This window comes from Garra rufa, chromosome 4 (assembly GCF_049309525.1).
Source record: "Garra rufa chromosome 4, GarRuf1.0, whole genome shotgun sequence".
Classification (NCBI taxonomy): Eukaryota; Metazoa; Chordata; class Actinopteri; order Cypriniformes; family Cyprinidae; genus Garra; species Garra rufa.
The window spans coordinates 29,325,268-29,347,675 of record NC_133364.1 but is presented as its reverse complement, the minus strand read 5'-3'; positions in this window follow the sequence as shown (position 1 = coordinate 29,347,675).

The window sequence follows — 22,408 nt, the reverse complement described above, 5'->3', positions numbered from 1 at the left end:
CTGTGTTGCAAAATAGGTTTTATTCATGCACAGACTGCAATTTTAATTTTTGGCCGAGTTTAAGCTTGCATTGCCTGAACCAAGTTTGTTATGTGCTGAAACGGCGTTTTCTGACATTTCAGGCTCTAACTTCAAAAATCATGCAAAACACTTTTAACACCTTCAGATATGTTTCTCTGTGTTGCAAAATAGGTTTTATTCATGCAGAGACTGCAATTTTAATTTTGGACCGAGTTTCAGCTTGCATTGCCATAACCAAGTTTGTTATGTGCTGAAACGCCGTTTTCTGACATTTCAGGCTCTAACTTCAAAAATCATGCAAAACACTTTTAACACCTTCAGATATGTTTCTCTGTGTTGCAAAATAGGTTTTATTCATGCAGAGACTGCAATTTTAATTTTGGACCGAGTTTCAGCTTGCATTGCCAGAACCAAGTTTGTTAAGTGCTGAAACGCCGTTTTCTGACATTTCAGGCTCTAACTTCAAAAATCATGCAAAACACTTCTAACACCTTCAGATATGTTTCTCTGTGTTGCAAAATAGGTTTTATTCATGCACAGACTGCAATATTAATTTTGGACCGAGTTTCAGCTTGCATTGCCAGAACCAAGTTTGTTAAGTGCTGAAACGCTGTTTTCTGACATTTCAGGCTTTAACTTAAAAAATCATGCAAAACACTTCTAACACCTTCAGATATGTTTCTCTGTGTTGCAAAATAGGCTTTATTCATGCACAGACTGCAATTTTAATTTTGGGCCGAGTTTCAGCTTGCATTGCCTGAACCAAGTTTGTTATGTGCTGAAACGGCGTTTTCTGACATTTCAGGCTCTAACTTCAAAAATCATGCAAAACACTTCTAACACCTTCAGATATGTTTCTCTGTGTTGCAAAATAGGTTTTATTCATGCACAGACTGCAATTTTAATTTTGGACCGAGTTTCAGCTTGCATTGCCAGAACCAAGTTTGTTAAGTGCTGAAACGCCGTTTTCTGACATTTCAGGCTCTAACTTCAAAAATCATGCAAAACACTTCTAACACCTTCAGATATGTTTCTCTGTGTTGCAAAATAGGTTTTATTCATGCACAGACTGCAATTTTAATTTTGGACCGAGTTTCAGCTTGCATTGCCAGAACCAAGTTTGTTAAGTGCTGAAACGCTGTTTTCTGACATTTCAGGGTCTAACTTCAAAAATCATGCAAAACACTTCTAACACCTTCAGATATGTTTCTCTGTGTTGCAAAATAGGTTTTATTCATGCACAGAGTGTAAATTTAAAGTGGGACAGAGATGCAGCTTGCATTGCTTGAACCAACTTTGTTCTGCGCTGAAACGCTGTTTTCTGACATTTCAGGGTCTAACTTCAAAAATCATGCAAAACACTTCTAACACCTTCAGATATGTTTCTCTGTGTTGCAAAATAGGTTTTTTTCATGCACAGACTGCAAATTTAAAGTGGGACAGAGATTCAGCTTGTATTGCCTGAACCAACTTTGTTCTGCGCTGAAAAGCTGTTTTCTGACATTTCAGGGTCTAACTTCAAAAATCATGCAAAACACTTCTAACAGCTTCAGATATGTTTCTCTGTGTTGCAAAATAGGTTTTATTCATGCACAGACTGCAATTTTAATTTTGGACCGAGTTTCAGCTTGCATTGCCAGAACCAAGTTTGTTAAGTGCTGAAACGCTGTTTTCTGACATTTCAGGCTCTAACTTAAAAAATCATGCAAAACACTTCTAACACCTTCAGATATGTTTCTCTGTGTTGCAAAATAGGTTTTATTCATGCACAGACTGCAATTTTAAGTTTTGGCCGAGTTTCAGCTTGCATTGCCTGAACCAAGTTTGTTATGTGCTGAAACGCTGTTTTCTGACATTTCAGGCTTTAACTTCAAAAATCATGCAAAACACTTCTAACACCTTCAGATATGTTTCTCTGTGTTGCAAAATAGGTTTTATTCATGCACAGACTGCAATTTTAATTTTGGACCGAGTTTCAGCTTGCATTGCCAGAACCAAGTTTGTTAAGTGCTGAAACGCCGTTTTCTGACATTTCAGGCTCTAACTTCAAAAATCATGCAAAACACTTCTAACACCTTCAGATATGTTTCTCTGTGTTGCAAAATAGGTTTTATTCATGCACAGACTGCAATTTTAATTTTGGACCGAGTTTCAGCTTGCATTGTCTGAACCAAGTTTGTTATGTGCTGAAACGCCTTTTTCTGACATTTCAGGGTCTAACTTCAAAAATCATGCAAAACACTTCTAACACCTTCAGATATGTTTGTCTGTGTTGCAAAATAGGTTTTATTCATGCACAGACTGCAATATTAATTTTGGACCGAGTTTCAGCTTGCATTGCCAGAACCAAGTTTGTTAAGTGCTGAAACGCTGTTTTCTGACATTTCAGGCTTTAACTTAAAAAATCATGCAAAACACTTCTAACACCTTCAGATATGTTTCTCTGTGTTGCAAAATAGGTTTTATTCATGCACAGACTGCAATTTTAATTTTGGGCCGAGTTTCAGCTTGCATTGCCTGAACCAAGTTTGTTATGTGCTGAAACGGCGTTTTCTGACATTTCAGGGTCTAACTTCAAAAATCATGCAAAACACTTCTAACAGCTTCAGATATGTTTCTCTGTGTTGCAAAATAGGTTTTATTCATGCACAGACTGCAATTTTAATTTTTGGCCGAGTTTAAGCTTGCATTGCCTGAACCAAGTTTGTTATGTGCTGAAACGGCGTTTTCTGACATTTCAGGCTCTAACTTCAAAAATCATGCAAAACACTTCTAACACCTTCAGATATGTTTCTCTGTGTTGCAAAATAGGTTTTATTCATGCACAGACTGCAATTTTTATTTTGGACCGAGTTTCAGCTTGCATTGCCATAACCAAGTTTGTTAAGTGCTGAAACGCCGTTTTCTGACATTTCAGGCTCTAACTTCAAAAATCATGCAAAACACTTTTAACACCTTCAGATATGTTTCTCTGTGTTGCAAAATAGGTTTTATTCATGCAGAGACTGCAATTTTAATTTTGGACCGAGTTTCAGCTTGCATTGCCAGAACCAAGTTTGTTAAGTGCTGAAACGCCGTTTTCTGACATTTCAGGCTCTAACTTCAAAAATCATGCAAAACACTTCTAACACCTTCAGATATGTTTCTCTGTGTTGCAAAATAGGTTTTATTCATGCACAGACTGCAATTTTAATTTTGGACCGAGTTTCAGCTTGCATTGCCAGAACCAAGTTTGTTAAGTGCTGAAACGTTGTTTTCTGACATTTCAGGCTCTAACTTCAAAAATAATGCAAAACACTTCTAACACCTTCAGATATGTTTCTCTGTGTTGCAAAATAGGTTTTATTCATGCACAAACTGCAATTTTTATTTTGGACCGAGTTTCAGCTTGCATTGCCATAACCAAGTTTGTTATGTGCTGAAACGCCGTTTTCTGACATTTCAGGCTCTAACTTCAAAAATCATGCAAAACACTTCTAACACCTTCAGATATGTTTCTCTGTGTTGCAAAATAGGTTTTATTCATGCACAGAGTGTAAATTTAAAGTGGGACAGAGATTCAGCTTGCATTGCCTGAACCAACTTTGTTCTGCGCTGAAAAGCTGTTTTCTGACATTTCAGGGTCTAACTTCAAAAATCATGCAAAACACTTCTAACAGCTTCAGATATGTTTCTCTGTGTTGCAAAATAGGTTTTATTCATGCACAGACTGCAATTTTAATTTTTGGCCGAGTTTAAGCTTGCATTGCCTGAACCAAGTTTGTTATGTGCTGAAACGGCGTTTTCTGACATTTCAGGCTCTAACTTCAAAAATCATGCAAAACACTTCTAACACCTTCAGATATGTTTCTCTGTGTTGCAAAATAGGTTTTATTCATGCACAGACTGCAATTTTTATTTTGGACCGAGTTTCATCTTGCATTGCCATAACCAAGTTTGTTATGTGCTGAAACGCCGTTTTCTGACATTTCAGGCTCTAACTTCAAAAATCATGCAAAACACTTTTAACACCTTCAGATATGTTTCTCTGTGTTGCAAAATAGGTTTTATTCATGCACAGAGTGTAAATTTAAAGTGGGACAGAGATTCAGCTTGCATTGCCTGAACCAACTTTGTTCTGCGCTGAAAAGCTGTTTTCTGACATTTCAGGGTCTAACTTCAAAAATCATGCAAAACACTTCTAACAGCTTCAGATATGTTTCTCTGTGTTGCAAAATAGGTTTTATTCATGCACAGACTGCAATTTTAATTTTTGGCCGAGTTTAAGCTTGCATTGCCTGAACCAAGTTTGTTATGTGCTGAAACGGCGTTTTCTGACATTTCAGGCTCTAACTTCAAAAATCATGCAAAACACTTCTAACACCTTCAGATATGTTTCTCTGTGTTGCAAAATAGGTTTTATTCATGCACAGACTGCAATTTTTATTTTGGACCGAGTTTCAGCTTGCATTGCCATAACCAAGTTTGTTATGTGCTGAAACGCCGTTTTCTGACATTTCAGGCTCTAACTTCAAAAATCATGCAAAACACTTTTAACACCTTCAGATATGTTTCTCTGTGTTGCAAAATAGGTTTTATTCATGCAGAGACTGCAATTTTAATTTTGGACCGAGTTTCAGCTTGCATTGCCAGAACCAAGTTTGTTATGTGCTGAAACGCCGTTTTCTGACATTTCAGGCTCTAACTTCAAAAATCATGCAAAACACTTCTAACACCTTCAGATATGTTTCTCTGTGTTGCAAAATAGGTTTTATTCATGCACAGACTGCAATATTAATTTTGGACCGAGTTTCAGCTTGCATTGCCAGAACCAAGTTTGTTAAGTGCTGAAACGCTGTTTTCTGACATTTCAGGCTTTAACTTAAAAAATCATGCAAAACACTTCTAACACCTTCAGATATGTTTCTCTGTGTTGCAAAATAGGCTTTATTCATGCACAGACTGCAATTTTAATTTTGGGCCGAGTTTCAGCTTGCATTGCCTGAACCAAGTTTGTTATGTGCTGAAACGGCGTTTTCTGACATTTCAGGCTCTAACTTCAAAAATCATGCAAAACACTTCTAACACCTTCAGATATGTTTCTCTGTGTTGCAAAATAGGTTTTATTCATGCACAGACTGCAATTTTAATTTTGGACCGAGTTTCAGCTTGCATTGCCAGAACCAAGTTTGTTAAGTGCTGAAACGCCGTTTTCTGACATTTCAGGCTCTAACTTCAAAAATCATGCAAAACACTTCTAACACCTTCAGATATGTTTCTCTGTGTTGCAAAATAGGTTTTATTCATGCACAGACTGCAATTTTAATTTTGGACCGAGTTTCAGCTTGCATTGCCAGAACCAAGTTTGTTAAGTGCTGAAACGCTGTTTTCTGACATTTCAGGGTCTAACTTCAAAAATCATGCAAAACACTTCTAACACCTTCAGATATGTTTCTCTGTGTTGCAAAATAGGTTTTATTCATGCACAGAGTGTAAATTTAAAGTGGGACAGAGATGCAGCTTGCATTGCTTGAACCAACTTTGTTCTGCGCTGAAACGCTGTTTTCTGACATTTCAGGGTCTAACTTCAAAAATCATGCAAAACACTTCTAACACCTTCAGATATGTTTCTCTGTGTTGCAAAATAGGTTTTATTCATGCACAGACTGCAAATTTAAAGTGGGACAGAGATTCAGCTTGTATTGCCTGAACCAACTTTGTTCTGCGCTGAAAAGCTGTTTTCTGACATTTCAGGGTCTAACTTCAAAAATCATGCAAAACACTTCTAACAGCTTCAGATATGTTTCTCTGTGTTGCAAAATAGGTTTTATTCATGCACAGACTGCAATTTTAATTTTGGACCGAGTTTCAGCTTGCATTGCCAGAACCAAGTTTGTTAAGTGCTGAAACGCTGTTTTCTGACATTTCAGGCTCTAACTTAAAAAATCATGCAAAACACTTCTAACACCTTCAGATATGTTTCTCTGTGTTGCAAAATAGGTTTTATTCATGCACAGACTGCAATTTTAAGTTTTGGCCGAGTTTCAGCTTGCATTGCCTGAACCAAGTTTGTTATGTGCTGAAACGCTGTTTTCTGACATTTCAGGCTTTAACTTCAAAAATCATGCAAAACACTTCTAACACCTTCAGATATGTTTCTCTGTGTTGCAAAATAGGTTTTATTCATGCACAGACTGCAATTTTAATTTTGGACCGAGTTTCAGCTTGCATTGCCAGAACCAAGTTTGTTAAGTGCTGAAACGCCGTTTTCTGACATTTCAGGCTCTAACTTCAAAAATCATGCAAAACACTTCTAACACCTTCAGATATGTTTCTCTGTGTTGCAAAATAGGTTTTATTCATGCACAGACTGCAATATTAATTTTGGACCGAGTTTCAGCTTGCATTGCCAGAACCAAGTTTGTTAAGTGCTGAAACGCTGTTTTCTGACATTTCAGGCTTTAACTTAAAAAATCATGCAAAACACTTCTAACACCTTCAGATATGTTTCTCGGTGTTGCAAAATAGGTTTTATTCATGCACAGACTGCAATTTTAATTTTGGGCCGAGTTTCAGCTTGCATTGCCTGAACCAAGTTTGTTATGTGCTGAAACGGCGTTTTCTGACATTTCAGGGTCTAACTTCAAAAATCATGCAAAACACTTCTAACAGCTTCAGATATGTTTCTCTGTGTTGCAAAATAGGTTTTATTCATGCACAGACTGCAATTTTAATTTTTGGCCGAGTTTAAGCTTGCATTGCCTGAACCAAGTTTGTTATGTGCTGAAACGGCGTTTTCTGACATTTCAGGCTCTAACTTCAAAAATCATGCAAAACACTTCTAACACCTTCAGATATGTTTCTCTGTGTTGCAAAATAGGTTTTATTCATGCACAGACTTCAATTTTTATTTTGGACCGAGTTTCAGCTTGCATTGCCATAACCAAGTTTGTTAAGTGCTGAAACGCCGTTTTCTGACATTTCAGGCTCTAACTTCAAAAATCATGCAAAACACTTTTAACACCTTCAGATATGTTTCTCTGTGTTGCAAAATAGGTTTTATTCAAGCACGGAGTGTAAATTTAAAGTGGGACAGAGATTCAGCTTGCATTGCCTGAACCAACTTTGTTCTGCGCTGAAAAGCTGTTTTCTGACATTTCAGGCTCTAACTTCAAAAATCATGCAAAACACTTCTAACACCTTCAGATATGTTTCTCTGTGTTGCAAAATAGGTTTTATTCATGCACAGACTGCAATTTTAATTTTGGACCGAGTTTCAGCTTGCATTGCCAGAACCAAGTTTGTTAAGTGCTGAAACGTTGTTTTCTGACATTTCAGGCTCTAACTTCAAAAATAATGCAAAACACTTCTAACACCTTCAGATATGTTTCTCTGTGTTGCAAAATAGGTTTTATTCATGCACAAACTGCAATTTTTATTTTGGACCGAGTTTCAGCTTGCATTGCCTGAACCAAGGGGCAGCCGTGGCCTAATGGTTAGAGATTTGGACTTGTAGCCCAAAGGTTGCAGGTTCGAGTCTCAGGTCCGGCAGGGATTGTAGGTGGGGGGAGTGAATGTACAGCACTCTCTCCACCCTCAATACCACGACTGAGGTGAGTCCCTTGAGCAAGGCACCGTTCCCCCAACTGCTCCCCGGGCGCCGCAGCAATGGCTGCCCACTGCTCCGGGTGTGTGTTCACGGTGTGTGTGTGTTCACTACTGTGTGTGTGCACTTGGATGGGTTAAATGCAGAGCACAAATTCCTTGTATGGGTCACCATACTTGGCCTCACTCACCCCCTTTCCTTTCCTTTCCTTTCCAAGTTTGTTATGTGCTGAAACGGCGTTTTCTGACATTTCAGGGTCTAACTTCAAAAATCATGCAAAACACTTCTAACAGCTTCAGATATGTTTCTCTGTGTTGCAAAATAGGTTTTATTCATGCACAGACTGCAATTTTAATTTTTGGCCGAGTTTAAGCTTGCATTGCCTGAACCAAGTTTGTTATGTGCTGAAACGGCGTTTTCTGACATTTCAGGCTCTAACTTCAAAAATCATGCAAAACACTTCTAACACCTTCAGATATGTTTCTCTGTGTTGCAAAATAGGTTTTATTCATGCACAGACTTCAATTTTTATTTTGGACCGAGTTTCAGCTTGCATTGCCATAACCAAGTTTGTTAAGTGCTGAAACGCCGTTTTCTGACATTTCAGGCTCTAACTTCAAAAATCATGCAAAACACTTTTAACACCTTCAGATATGTTTCTCTGTGTTGCAAAATAGGTTTTATTCAAGCACGGAGTGTAAATTTAAAGTGGGACAGAGATTCAGCTTGCATTGCCTGAACCAACTTTGTTCTGCGCTGAAAAGCTGTTTTCTGACATTTCAGGCTCTAACTTCAAAAATCATGCAAAACACTTCTAACACCTTCAGATATGTTTCTCTGTGTTGCAAAATAGGTTTTATTCATGCACAGACTGCAATTTTAATTTTGGACCGAGTTTCAGCTTGCATTGCCAGAACCAAGTTTGTTAAGTGCTGAAACGTTGTTTTCTGACATTTCAGGCTCTAACTTCAAAAATAATGCAAAACACTTCTAACACCTTCAGATATGTTTCTCTGTGTTGCAAAATAGGTTTTATTCATGCACAAACTGCAATTTTTATTTTGGACCGAGTTTCAGCTTGCATTGCCATAACCAAGTTTGTTATGTGCTGAAACGCCGTTTTCTGACATTTCAGGCTCTAACTTCAAAAATCATGCAAAACACTTCTAACACCTTCAGATATGTTTCTCTGTGTTGCAAAATAGGTTTTATTCATGCACAGAGTGTAAATTTAAAGTGGGACAGAGATTCAGCTTGCATTGCCTGAACCAACTTTGTTCTGCGCTGAAAAGCTGTTTTCTGACATTTCAGGGTCTAACTTCAAAAATCATGCAAAACACTTCTAACAGCTTCAGATATGTTTCTCTGTGTTGCAAAATAGGTTTTATTCATGCACAGACTGCAATTTTAATTTTTGGCCGAGTTTAAGCTTGCATTGCCTGAACCAAGTTTGTTATGTGCTGAAACGGCGTTTTCTGACATTTCAGGCTCTAACTTCAAAAATCATGCAAAACACTTCTAACACCTTCAGATATGTTTCTCTGTGTTGCAAAATAGGTTTTATTCATGCACAGACTGCAATTTTTATTTTGGACCGAGTTTCAGCTTGCATTGCCATAACCAAGTTTGTTATGTGCTGAAACGCCGTTTTCTGACATTTCAGGCTCTAACTTCAAAAATCATGCAAAACACTTTTAACACCTTCAGATATGTTTCTCTGTGTTGCAAAATAGGTTTTATTCATGCAGAGACTGCAATTTTAATTTTGGACCGAGTTTCAGCTTGCATTGCCAGAACCAAGTTTGTTAAGTGCTGAAACGCCGTTTTCTGACATTTCAGGCTCTAACTTCAAAAATCATGCAAAACACTTCTAACACCTTCAGATATGTTTCTCTGTGTTGCAAAATAGGTTTTATTCATGCACAGACTGCAATTTTAATTTTGGACCGAGTTTCAGCTTGCATTGCCATAACCAAGTTTGTTAAGTGCTGAAACGTTGTTTTCTGACATTTCAGGCTCTAACTTCAAAAATAATGCAAAACACTTCTAACACCTTCAGATATGTTTCTCTGTGTTGCAAAATAGGTTTTATTCATGCACAGACTGCAATTTTTATTTTGGACCGAGTTTCAGCTTGCATTGCCATAACCAAGTTTGTTATGTGCTGAAACGCCGTTTTCTGACATTTCAGGCTCTAACTTCAAAAATCATGCAAAACACTTTTAACACCTTCAGATATGTTTCTCTGTGTTGCAAAATAGGTTTTATTCATGCACAGACTGCAATTTTAATTTTGGACCGAGTTTCAGCTTGCATTGCCAGAACCAAGTTTGTTTAGTGCTGAAACGCTGTTTTCTGACATTTCAGGCTCTAACTTCAAAAATCATGCAAAACACTTCTAACACCTTCAGATATGTTTCTCTGTGTTGCAAAATAGGTTTTATTCATGCACAGACTGCAAATTTAAAGTGGGACAGAGATTCAGCTTGCATTGCCTGAACCAACTTTGTTCTGCGCTGAAACGCTGTTTTCTGACATTTCAGGCTTTAACTTAAAAAATCATGCAAAACACTTCTAACACCTTCAGATATGTTTCTCTGTGTTGCAAAATAGGCTTTATTCATGCACAGACTGCAATTTTAATTTTGGGCCGAGTTTCAGCTTGCATTGCCTGAACCAAGTTTGTTATGTGCTGAAACGGCGTTTTCTGACATTTCAGGCTCTAACTTCAAAAATCATGCAAAACACTTCTAACACCTTCAGATATGTTTCTCTGTGTTGCAAAATAGGTTTTATTCATGCACAGACTGCAATTTTAATTTTGGACCGAGTTTCAGCTTGCATTGCCAGAACCAAGTTTGTTAAGTGCTGAAACGCCGTTTTCTGACATTTCAGGCTCTAACTTCAAAAATCATGCAAAACACTTCTAACACCTTCAGATATGTTTCTCTGTGTTGCAAAATAGGTTTTATTCATGCACAGACTGCAATTTTAATTTTGGACCGAGTTTCAGCTTGCATTGCCAGAACCAAGTTTGTTAAGTGCTGAAACGCTGTTTTCTGACATTTCAGGGTCTAACTTCAAAAATCATGCAAAACACTTCTAACACCTTCAGATATGTTTCTCTGTGTTGCAAAATAGGTTTTATTCATGCACAGAGTGTAAATTTAAAGTGGGACAGAGATGCAGCTTGCATTGCTTGAACCAACTTTGTTCTGCGCTGAAACGCTGTTTTCTGACATTTCAGGGTCTAACTTCAAAAATCATGCAAAACACTTCTAACACCTTCAGATATGTTTCTCTGTGTTGCAAAATAGGTTTTATTCATGCACAGACTGCAAATTTAAAGTGGGACAGAGATTCAGCTTGTATTGCCTGAACCAACTTTGTTCTGCGCTGAAAAGCTGTTTTCTGACATTTCAGGGTCTAACTTCAAAAATCATGCAAAACACTTCTAACAGCTTCAGATATGTTTCTCTGTGTTGCAAAATAGGTTTTATTCATGCACAGACTGCAATTTTAATTTTGGACCGAGTTTCAGCTTGCATTGCCAGAACCAAGTTTGTTAAGTGCTGAAACGCTGTTTTCTGACATTTCAGGCTCTAACTTAAAAAATCATGCAAAACACTTCTAACACCTTCAGATATGTTTCTCTGTGTTGCAAAATAGGTTTTATTCATGCACAGACTGCAATTTTAAGTTTTGGCCGAGTTTCAGCTTGCATTGCCTGAACCAAGTTTGTTATGTGCTGAAACGCTGTTTTCTGACATTTCAGGCTTTAACTTCAAAAATCATGCAAAACACTTCTAACACCTTCAGATATGTTTCTCTGTGTTGCAAAATAGGTTTTATTCATGCACAGACTGCAATTTTAATTTTGGACCGAGTTTCAGCTTGCATTGCCAGAACCAAGTTTGTTAAGTGCTGAAACGCCGTTTTCTGACATTTCAGGCTCTAACTTCAAAAATCATGCAAAACACTTCTAACACCTTCAGATATGTTTCTCTGTGTTGCAAAATAGGTTTTATTCATGCACAGACTGCAATATTAATTTTGGACCGAGTTTCAGCTTGCATTGCCAGAACCAAGTTTGTTAAGTGCTGAAACGCTGTTTTCTGACATTTCAGGCTTTAACTTAAAAAATCATGCAAAACACTTCTAACACCTTCAGATATGTTTCTCTGTGTTGCAAAATAGGTTTTATTCATGCACAGACTGCAATTTTAATTTTGGGCCGAGTTTCAGCTTGCATTGCCTGAACCAAGTTTGTTATGTGCTGAAACGGCGTTTTCTGACATTTCAGGGTCTAACTTCAAAAATCATGCAAAACACTTCTAACAGCTTCAGATATGTTTCTCTGTGTTGCAAAATAGGTTTTATTCATGCACAGACTGCAATTTTAATTTTTGGCCGAGTTTAAGCTTGCATTGCCTGAACCAAGTTTGTTATGTGCTGAAACGGCGTTTTCTGACATTTCAGGCTCTAACTTCAAAAATCATGCAAAACACTTCTAACACCTTCAGATATGTTTCTCTGTGTTGCAAAATAGGTTTTATTCATGCACAGACTTCAATTTTTATTTTGGACCGAGTTTCAGCTTGCATTGCCATAACCAAGTTTGTTAAGTGCTGAAACGCCGTTTTCTGACATTTCAGGCTCTAACTTCAAAAATCATGCAAAACACTTTTAACACCTTCAGATATGTTTCTCTGTGTTGCAAAATAGGTTTTATTCAAGCACGGAGTGTAAATTTAAAGTGGGACAGAGATTCAGCTTGCATTGCCTGAACCAACTTTGTTCTGCGCTGAAAAGCTGTTTTCTGACATTTCAGGCTCTAACTTCAAAAATCATGCAAAACACTTCTAACACCTTCAGATATGTTTCTCTGTGTTGCAAAATAGGTTTTATTCATGCACAAACTGCAATTTTTATTTTGGACCGAGTTTCAGCTTGCATTGCCTGAACCAAGTTTGTTATGTGCTGAAACGGCGTTTTCTGACATTTCAGGGTCTAACTTCAAAAATCATGCAAAACACTTCTAACAGCTTCAGATATGTTTCTCTGTGTTGCAAAATAGGTTTTATTCATGCACAGACTGCAATTTTAATTTTTGGCCGAGTTTAAGCTTGCATTGCCTGAACCAAGTTTGTTATGTGCTGAAACGGCGTTTTCTGACATTTCAGGCTCTAACTTCAAAAATCATGCAAAACACTTCTAACACCTTCAGATATGTTTCTCTGTGTTGCAAAATAGGTTTTATTCATGCACAGACTGCAATTTTAATTTTGGACCGAGTTTCAGCTTGCATTGCCAGAACCAAGTTTGTTAAGTGCTGAAACGTTGTTTTCTGACATTTCAGGCTCTAACTTCAAAAATAATTCAAAACACTTCTAACACCTTCAGATATGTTTCTCTGTGTTGCAAAATAGGTTTTATTCATGCACAAACTGCAATTTTTATTTTGGACCGAGTTTCAGCTTGCATTGCCATAACCAAGTTTGTTATGTGCTGAAACGCCGTTTTCTGACATTTCAGGCTCTAACTTCAAAAATCATGCAAAACACTTCTAACACCTTCAGATATGTTTCTCTGTGTTGCAAAATAGGTTTTATTCATGCACAGAGTGTAAATTTAAAGTGGGACAGAGATTCAGCTTGCATTGCCTGAACCAACTTTGTTCTGCGCTGAAAAGCTGTTTTCTGACATTTCAGGGTCTAACTTCAAAAATCATGCAAAACACTTCTAACAGCTTCAGATATGTTTCTCTGTGTTGCAAAATAGGTTTTATTCATGCACAGACTGCAATTTTAATTTTTGGCCGAGTTTAAGCTTGCATTGCCTGAACCAAGTTTGTTATGTGCTGAAACGGCGTTTTCTGACATTTCAGGCTCTAACTTCAAAAATCATGCAAAACACTTCTAACACCTTCAGATATGTTTCTCTGTGTTGCAAAATAGGTTTTATTCATGCACAGACTGCAATATTAATTTTGGACCGAGTTTCAGCTTGCATTGCCATAACCAAGTTTGTTATGTGCTGAAACGCCGTTTTCTGACATTTCAGGCTCTAACTTCAAAAATCATGCAAAACACTTCTAACACCTTCAGATATGTTTCTCTGTGTTGCAAAATAGGTTTTATTCATGCACAGAGTGTAAATTTAAAGTGGGACAGAGATTCAGCTTGCATTGCCTGAACCAACTTTGTTCTGCGCTGAAAAGCTGTTTTCTGACATTTCAGGGTCTAACTTCAAAAATCATGCAAAACACTTCTAACAGCTTCAGATATGTTTCTCTGTGTTGCAAAATAGGTTTTATTCATGCACAGACTGCAATTTTAATTTTTGGCCGAGTTTAAGCTTGCATTGCCTGAACCAAGTTTGTTATGTGCTGAAACGGCGTTTTCTGACATTTCAGGCTCTAACTTCAAAAATCATGCAAAACACTTCTAACACCTTCAGATATGTTTCTCTGTGTTGCAAAATAGGTTTTATTCATGCACAGACTGCAATTTTTATTTTGGACCGAGTTTCAGCTTGCATTGCCATAACCAAGTTTGTTATGTGCTGAAACGCCGTTTTCTGACATTTCAGGCTCTAACTTCAAAAATCATGCAAAACACTTTTAACACCTTCAGATATGTTTCTCTGTGTTGCAAAATAGGTTTTATTCATGCAGAGACTGCAATTTTAATTTTGGACCGAGTTTCAGCTTGCATTGCCAGAACCAAGTTTGTTAAGTGCTGAAACGCCGTTTTCTGACATTTCAGGCTCTAACTTCAAAAATCATGCAATACACTTCTAACACCTTCAGATATGTTTCTCTGTGTTGCAAAATAGGTTTTATTCATGCACAGACTGCAATTTTAATTTTGGACCGAGTTTCAGCTTGCATTGCCATAACCAAGTTTGTTAAGTGCTGAAACGTTGTTTTCTGACATTTCAGGCTCTAACTTCAAAAATAATGCAAAACACTTCTAACACCTTCAGATATGTTTCTCTGTGTTGCAAAATAGGTTTTATTCATGCACAGACTGCAATTTTAATTTTGGACCGAGTTTCAGCTTGCATTGCCAGAACCAAGTTTGTTTAGTGCTGAAACGCTGTTTTCTGACATTTCAGGCTCTAACTTCAAAAATCATGCAAAACACTTCTAACAGCTTCAGATATGTTTCTCTGTGTTGCAAAATAGGTTTTATTCATGCACAGACTGCAATTTTAATTTTTGGCCGAGTTTAAGCTTGCATTGCCTGAACCAAGTTTGTTATGTGCTGAAACGCCGTTTTCTGACATTTCAGGCTCTAACTTCAAAAATCATGCAAAACACTTCTAACAGCTTCAGATATGTTTCTCTGTGTTGCAAAATAGGTTTTATTCATGCACAGACTGCAATTTTAATTTTGGACCGAGTTTCAGCTTGCATTGCCAGAACCAAGTTTGTTTAGTGCTGAAACGCTGTTTTCTGACATTTCAGGCTCTAACTTCAAAAATCATGCAAAACACTTCTAACAGCTTCAGATATGTTTCTCTGTGTTGCAAAATAGGTTTTATTCATGCACAGACTGCAATTTTAATTTTTGGCCGAGTTTAAGCTTGCATTGCCTGAACCAAGTTTGTTATGTGCTGAAACGGCGTTTTCTGACATTTCAGGCTCTAACTTCAAAAATCATGCAAAACACTTCTAACACCTTCAGATATGTTTCTCTGTGTTGCAAAATAGGTTTTATTCATGCACAGACTTCAATTTTTATTTTGGACCGAGTTTCAGCTTGCATTGCCATAACCAAGTTTGTTAAGTGCTGAAACGCCGTTTTCTGACATTTCAGGCTCTAACTTCAAAAATCATGCAAAACACTTTTAACACCTTCAGATATGTTTCTCTGTGTTGCAAAATAGGTTTTATTCAAGCACGGAGTGTAAATTTAAAGTGGGACAGAGATTCAGCTTGCATTGCCTGAACCAACTTTGTTCTGCGCTGAAAAGCTGTTTTCTGACATTTCAGGCTCTAACTTCAAAAATCATGCAAAACACTTCTAACACCTTCAGATATGTTTCTCTGTGTTGCAAAATAGGTTTTATTCATGCACAGACTGCAATTTTAATTTTGGACCGAGTTTCAGCTTGCATTGCCAGAACCAAGTTTGTTAAGTGCTGAAACGTTGTTTTCTGACATTTCAGGCTCTAACTTCAAAAATAATGCAAAACACTTCTAACACCTTCAGATATGTTTCTCTGTGTTGCAAAATAGGTTTTATTCATGCACAAACTGCAATTTTTATTTTGGACCGAGTTTCAGCTTGCATTGCCTGAACCAAGTTTGTTATGTGCTGAAACGGCGTTTTCTGACATTTCAGGGTCTAACTTCAAAAATCATGCAAAACACTTCTAACAGCTTCAGATATGTTTCTCTGTGTTGCAAAATAGGTTTTATTCATGCACAGACTGCAATTTTAATTTTTGGCCGAGTTTAAGCTTGCATTGCCTGAACCAAGTTTGTTATGTGCTGAAACGGCGTTTTCTGACATTTCAGGCTCTAACTTCAAAAATCATGCAAAACACTTCTAACACCTTCAGATATGTTTCTCTGTGTTGCAAAATAGGTTTTATTCATGCACAGACTGCAATTTTAATTTTGGACCGAGTTTCAGCTTGCATTGCCAGAACCAAGTTTGTTAAGTGCTGAAACGTTGTTTTCTGACATTTCAGGCTCTAACTTCAAAAATAATTCAAAACACTTCTAACACCTTCAGATATGTTTCTCTGTGTTGCAAAATAGGTTTTATTCATGCACAAACTGCAATTTTTATTTTGGACCGAGTTTCAGCTTGCATTGCCATAACCAAGTTTGTTATGTGCTGAAACGCCGTTTTCTGACATTTCAGGCTCTAACTTCAAAAATCATGCAAAACACTTCTAACACCTTCAGATATGTTTCTCTGTGTTGCAAAATAGGTTTTATTCATGCACAGAGTGTAAATTTAAAGTGGGACAGAGATTCAGCTTGCATTGCCTGAACCAACTTTGTTCTGCGCTGAAAAGCTGTTTTCTGACATTTCAGGGTCTAACTTCAAAAATCATGCAAAACACTTCTAACAGCTTCAGATATGTTTCTCTGTGTTGCAAAATAGGTTTTATTCATGCACAGACTGCAATTTTAATTTTTGGCCGAGTTTAAGCTTGCATTGCCTGAACCAAGTTTGTTATGTGCTGAAACGGCGTTTTCTGACATTTCAGGCTCTAACTTCAAAAATCATGCAAAACACTTCTAACACCTTCAGATATGTTTCTCTGTGTTGCAAAATAGGTTTTATTCATGCACAGACTGCAATATTAATTTTGGACCGAGTTTCAGCTTGCATTGCCATAACCAAGTTTGTTATGTGCTGAAACGCCGTTTTCTGACATTTCAGGCTCTAACTTCAAAAATCATGCAAAACACTTCTAACACCTTCAGATATGTTTCTCTGTGTTGCAAAATAGGTTTTATTCATGCACAGAGTGTAAATTTAAAGTGGGACAGAGATTCAGCTTGCATTGCCTGAACCAACTTTGTTCTGCGCTGAAAAGCTGTTTTCTGACATTTCAGGGTCTAACTTCAAAAATCATGCAAAACACTTCTAACAGCTTCAGATATGTTTCTCTGTGTTGCAAAATAGGTTTTATTCATGCACAGACTGCAATTTTAATTTTTGGCCGAGTTTAAGCTTGCATTGCCTGAACCAAGTTTGTTATGTGCTGAAACGGCGTTTTCTGACATTTCAGGCTCTAACTTCAAAAATCATGCAAAACACTTCTAACACCTTCAGATATGTTTCTCTGTGTTGCAAAATAGGTTTTATTCATGCACAGACTGCAATTTTTATTTTGGACCGAGTTTCAGCTTGCATTGCCATAACCAAGTTTGTTATGTGCTGAAACGCCGTTTTCTGACATTTCAGGCTCTAACTTCAAAAATCATGCAAAACACTTTTAACACCTTCAGATATGTTTCTCTGTGTTGCAAAATAGGTTTTATTCATGCAGAGACTGCAATTTTAATTTTGGACCGAGTTTCAGCTTGCATTGCCAGAACCAAGTTTGTTAAGTGCTGAAACGCCGTTTTCTGACATTTCAGGCTCTAACTTCAAAAATCATGCAAAACACTTCTAACACCTTCAGATATGTTTCTCTGTGTTGCAAAATAGGTTTTATTCATGCACAGACTGCAATTTTAATTTTGGACCGAGTTTCAGCTTGCATTGCCATAACCAAGTTTGTTAAGTGCTGAAACGTTGTTTTCTGACATTTCAGGCTCTAACTTCAAAAATAATGCAAAACACTTCTAACACCTTCAGATATGTTTCTCTGTGTTGCAAAATAGGTTTTATTCATGCACAGACTGCAATTTTTATTTTGGACCGAGTTTCAGCTTGCATTGCCATAACCAAGTTTGTTATGTGCTGAAACGCCGTTTTCTGACATTTCAGGCTCTAACTTCAAAAATCATGCAAAACACTTTTAACACCTTCAGATATGTTTCTCTGTGTTGCAAAATAGGTTTTATTCATGCACAGACTGCAATTTTAATTTTGGACCGAGTTTCAGCTTGCATTGCCAGAACCAAGTTTGTTTAGTGCTGAAACGCTGTTTTCTGACATTTCAGGCTCTAACTTCAAAAATCATGCAAAACACTTCTAACACCTTCAGATATGTTTCTCTGTGTTGCAAAATAGGTTTTATTCATGCACAGACTGCAAATTTAAAGTGGGACAGAGATTCAGCTTGCATTGCCTGAACCAACTTTGTTCTGCGCTGAAACGCTGTTTTCTGACATTTCAGGGTCTAACTTCAAAAATCATGCAAAACACTTCTAACACCTTCAGATATGTTTCTCTGTGTTGCAAAATAGGTTTTATTCATGCACAGACTGCAATTTTAATTTTGGACCGAGTTTCAGCTTGCATTGCCAGAACCAAGTTTGTTAAGTGCTGAAACGCCGTTTTCTGACATTTCAGGCTCTAACTTCAAAAATCATGCAAAACACTTCTAACACCTTCAGATATGTTTCTCTGTGTTGCAAAATAGGTTTTATTCATGCACAGACTGCAATTTTAATTTTGGACCGAGTTTCAGCTTGCATTGCCAGAACCAAGTTTGTTAAGTGCTGAAACGTTGTTTTCTGACATTTCAGGCTCTAACTTCAAAAATAATGCAAAACACTTCTAACACCTTCAGATATGTTTCTCTGTGTTGCAAAATAGGTTTTATTCATGCACGGAGTGTAAATTTAAAGTGGGACAGAGATTCAGCTTGCATTGCCTGAACCAACTTTGTTCTGCGCTGAAAAGCTGTTTTCTGACATTTCAGGGTCTAACTTCAAAAATCATGCAAAACACTTCTAACACCTTCAGATATGTTTCTCTGTGTTGCAAAATAGGTTTTATTCATGCACAGACTGCAATTTTAATTTTAGACCGAGTTTCAGCTTGCATTGTCTGAACCAAGTTTGTTATGTGCTGAAACGCCTTTTTCTGACATTTCAGGCTCTAACTTCAAAAATCATGCAAAACACTTCTAACACCTTCAGATATGTTTCTCTGTGTTGCAAAATAGGTTTTATTCATGCACAGACTGCAAATTTAAAGTGGGACAGAGATTCAGCTTGCATTGCCTGAACCATCTTTGTTCTGCGCTGAAACGCTGTTTTCTGACATTTCAGGGTCTAACTTCAAAAATCATGCAAAACACTTCTAACACCTTCAGATATGTTTCTCTGTGTTGCAAAATAGGTTTTATTCATGCACAGACTGCAATTTTAATTTTGGACCGAGTTTCAGCTTGCATTGCCAGAACCAAGTTTGTTAAGTGCTGAAACGCCGTTTTCTGACATTTCAGGCTCTAACTTCAAAAATCATGCAAAACACTTCTAACACCTTCAGATATGTTTCTCTGTGTTGCAAAATAGGTTTTATTCATGCACAGACTGCAATTTTAATTTTGGACCGAGTTTCAGCTTGCATTGCCAGAACCAAGTTTGTTAAGTGCTGAAACGTTGTTTTCTGACATTTCAGGCTCTAACTTCAAAAATAATGCAAAACACTTCTAACACCTTCAGATATGTTTCTCTGTGTTGCAAAATAGGTTTTATTCATGCACGGAGTGTAAATTTAAAGTGGGACAGAGATTCAGCTTGCATTGCCTGAACCAACTTTGTTCTGCGCTGAAAAGCTGTTTTCTGACATTTCAGGGTCTAACTTCAAAAATCATGCAAAACACTTCTAACACCTTCAGATATGTTTCTCTGTGTTGCAAAATAGGTTTTATTCATGCACAGACTGCAATTTTAATTTTAGACCGAGTTTCAGCTTGCATTGTCTGAACCAAGTTTGTTATGTGCTGAAACGCCTTTTTCTGACATTTCAGGCTCTAACTTCAAAAATCATGCAAAACACTTCTAACACCTTCAGATATGTTTCTCTGTGTTGCAAAATAGGTTTTATTCATGCACAGACTGCAATTTTAATTTTGGACCGAGTTTCAGCTTGCATTGCCAGAACCAAGTTTGTTAAGTGCTGAAACGCTTTTTTCTGACATTTCAGGCTCTAACTTAAAAAATCATGCAAAACACTTCTAACACCTTCAGATATGTTTCTCTGTGTTGCAAAATAGGTTTTATTCATGCACAGACTGCAAATTTAAAGTGGGACAGAGATTCAGCTTGCATTGCCTGAACCAACTTTGTTCTGCGCTGAAAAGCTGTTTTCTGACATTTCAGGCTCTAACTTCAAAAATCATGCAAAACACTTCTAACACCTTCAGATATGTTTCTCTGTGTTGCAAAATAGCTTTTATTCATGCACAGAGTGTAAATTTAAAGTGGGACAGAGATTTAGCTTGCATTGCCTGAACCAACTTTGTTCTGCGCTGAAACGCTGTTTTCTGACATTTCAGGGTCTAACTTCAAAAATCATGCAAAACACTTCTAACACCTTCAGATATGTTTCTCTGTGTTGCAAAATAGGTTTTATTCATGCACAGACTGCAATTTTCATTTTAGACCGAGTTTCAGCTTGCATTGTCTGAACCAAGTTTGTTATGTGCTGAAACGCCTTTTTCTGACATTTCAGGCTCTAACTTCAAAAATCATGCAAAACACTTCTAACACCTTCAGATATGTTTCTCTGTGTTGCAAAATAGGTTTTATTCATGCACAGACTGCAATATTAATTTTGGACCGAGTTTCAGCTTGCATTGCCATAACCAAGTTTGTTATGTGCTGAAACGCCGTTTTCTGACATTTCAGGCTCTAACTTCAAAAATCATGCAAAACACTTCTAACACCTTCAGATATGTTTCTCTGTGTTGCAAAATAGGTTTTATTCATGCACAGAGTGTAAATTTAAAGTGGGACAGAGATTCAGCTTGCATTGCCTGAACCAACTTTGTTCTGCGCTGAAAAGCTGTTTTCTGACATTTCAGGGTCTAACTTCAAAAATCATGCAAAACACTTCTAACAGCTTCAGATATGTTTCTCTGTGTTGCAAAATAGGTTTTATTCATGCACAGACTGCAATTTAAATTTTTGGCCGAGTTTAAGCTTGCATTGCCTGAACCAAGTTTGTTATGTGCTGAAACGGCGTTTTCTGACATTTCAGGCTCTAACTTCAAAAATCATGCAAAACACTTCTAACACCTTCAGATATGTTTCTCTGTGTTGCAAAATAGGTTTTATTCATGCACAGACTGCAATTTTTATTTTGGACCGAGTTTCAGCTTGCATTGCCATAACCAAGTTTGTTATGTGCTGAAACGCCGTTTTCTGACATTTCAGGCTCTAACTTCAAAAATCATGCAAAACACTTTTAACACCTTCAGATATGTTTCTCTGTGTTGCAAAATAGGTTTTATTCATGCAGAGACTGCAATTTTAATTTTGGACCGAGTTTCAGCTTGCATTGCCAGAACCAAGTTTGTTAAGTGCTGAAACGTTGTTTTCTGACATTTCAGGCTCTAACTTCAAAAATAATGCAAAACACTTCTAACACCTTCAGATATGTTTCTCTGTGTTGCAAAATAGGTTTTATTCATGCACAGACTGCAATTTTTATTTTGGACCGAGTTTCAGCTTGCATTGCCAGAACCAAGTTTGTTTAGTGCTGAAACGCTGTTTTCTGACATTTCAGGCTCTAACTTCAAAAATCATGCAAAACACTTCTAACACCTTCAGATATGTTTCTCTGTGTTGCAAAATAGGTTTTATTCATGCACAGACTGCAAATTTAAAGTGGGACAGAGATTCAGCTTGCATTGCCTGAACCAACTTTGTTCTGCGCTGAAACGCTGTTTTCTGACATTTCAGGGTCTAACTTCAAAAATCATGCAAAACACTTCTAACACCTTCAGATATGTTTCTCTGTGTTGCAAAATAGGTTTTATTCATGCACAGACTGCAATTTTAATTTTGGACCGAGTTTCAGCTTGCATTGCCAGAACCAAGTTTGTTAAGTGCTGAAACGCCGTTTTCTGACATTTCAGGCTCTAACTTCAAAAATCATGCAAAACACTTCTAACACCTTCAGATATGTTTCTCTGTGTTGCAAAATAGGTTTTATTCATGCACAGACTGCAATTTTAATTTTGGACCGAGTTTCAGCTTGCATTGCCAGAACCAAGTTTGTTAAGTGCTGAAACGTTGTTTTCTGACATTTCAGGCTCTAACTTCAAAAATAATGCAAAACACTTCTAACACCTTCAGATATGTTTCTCTGTGTTGCAAAATAGGTTTTATTCATGCACGGAGTGTAAATTTAAAGTGGGACAGAGATT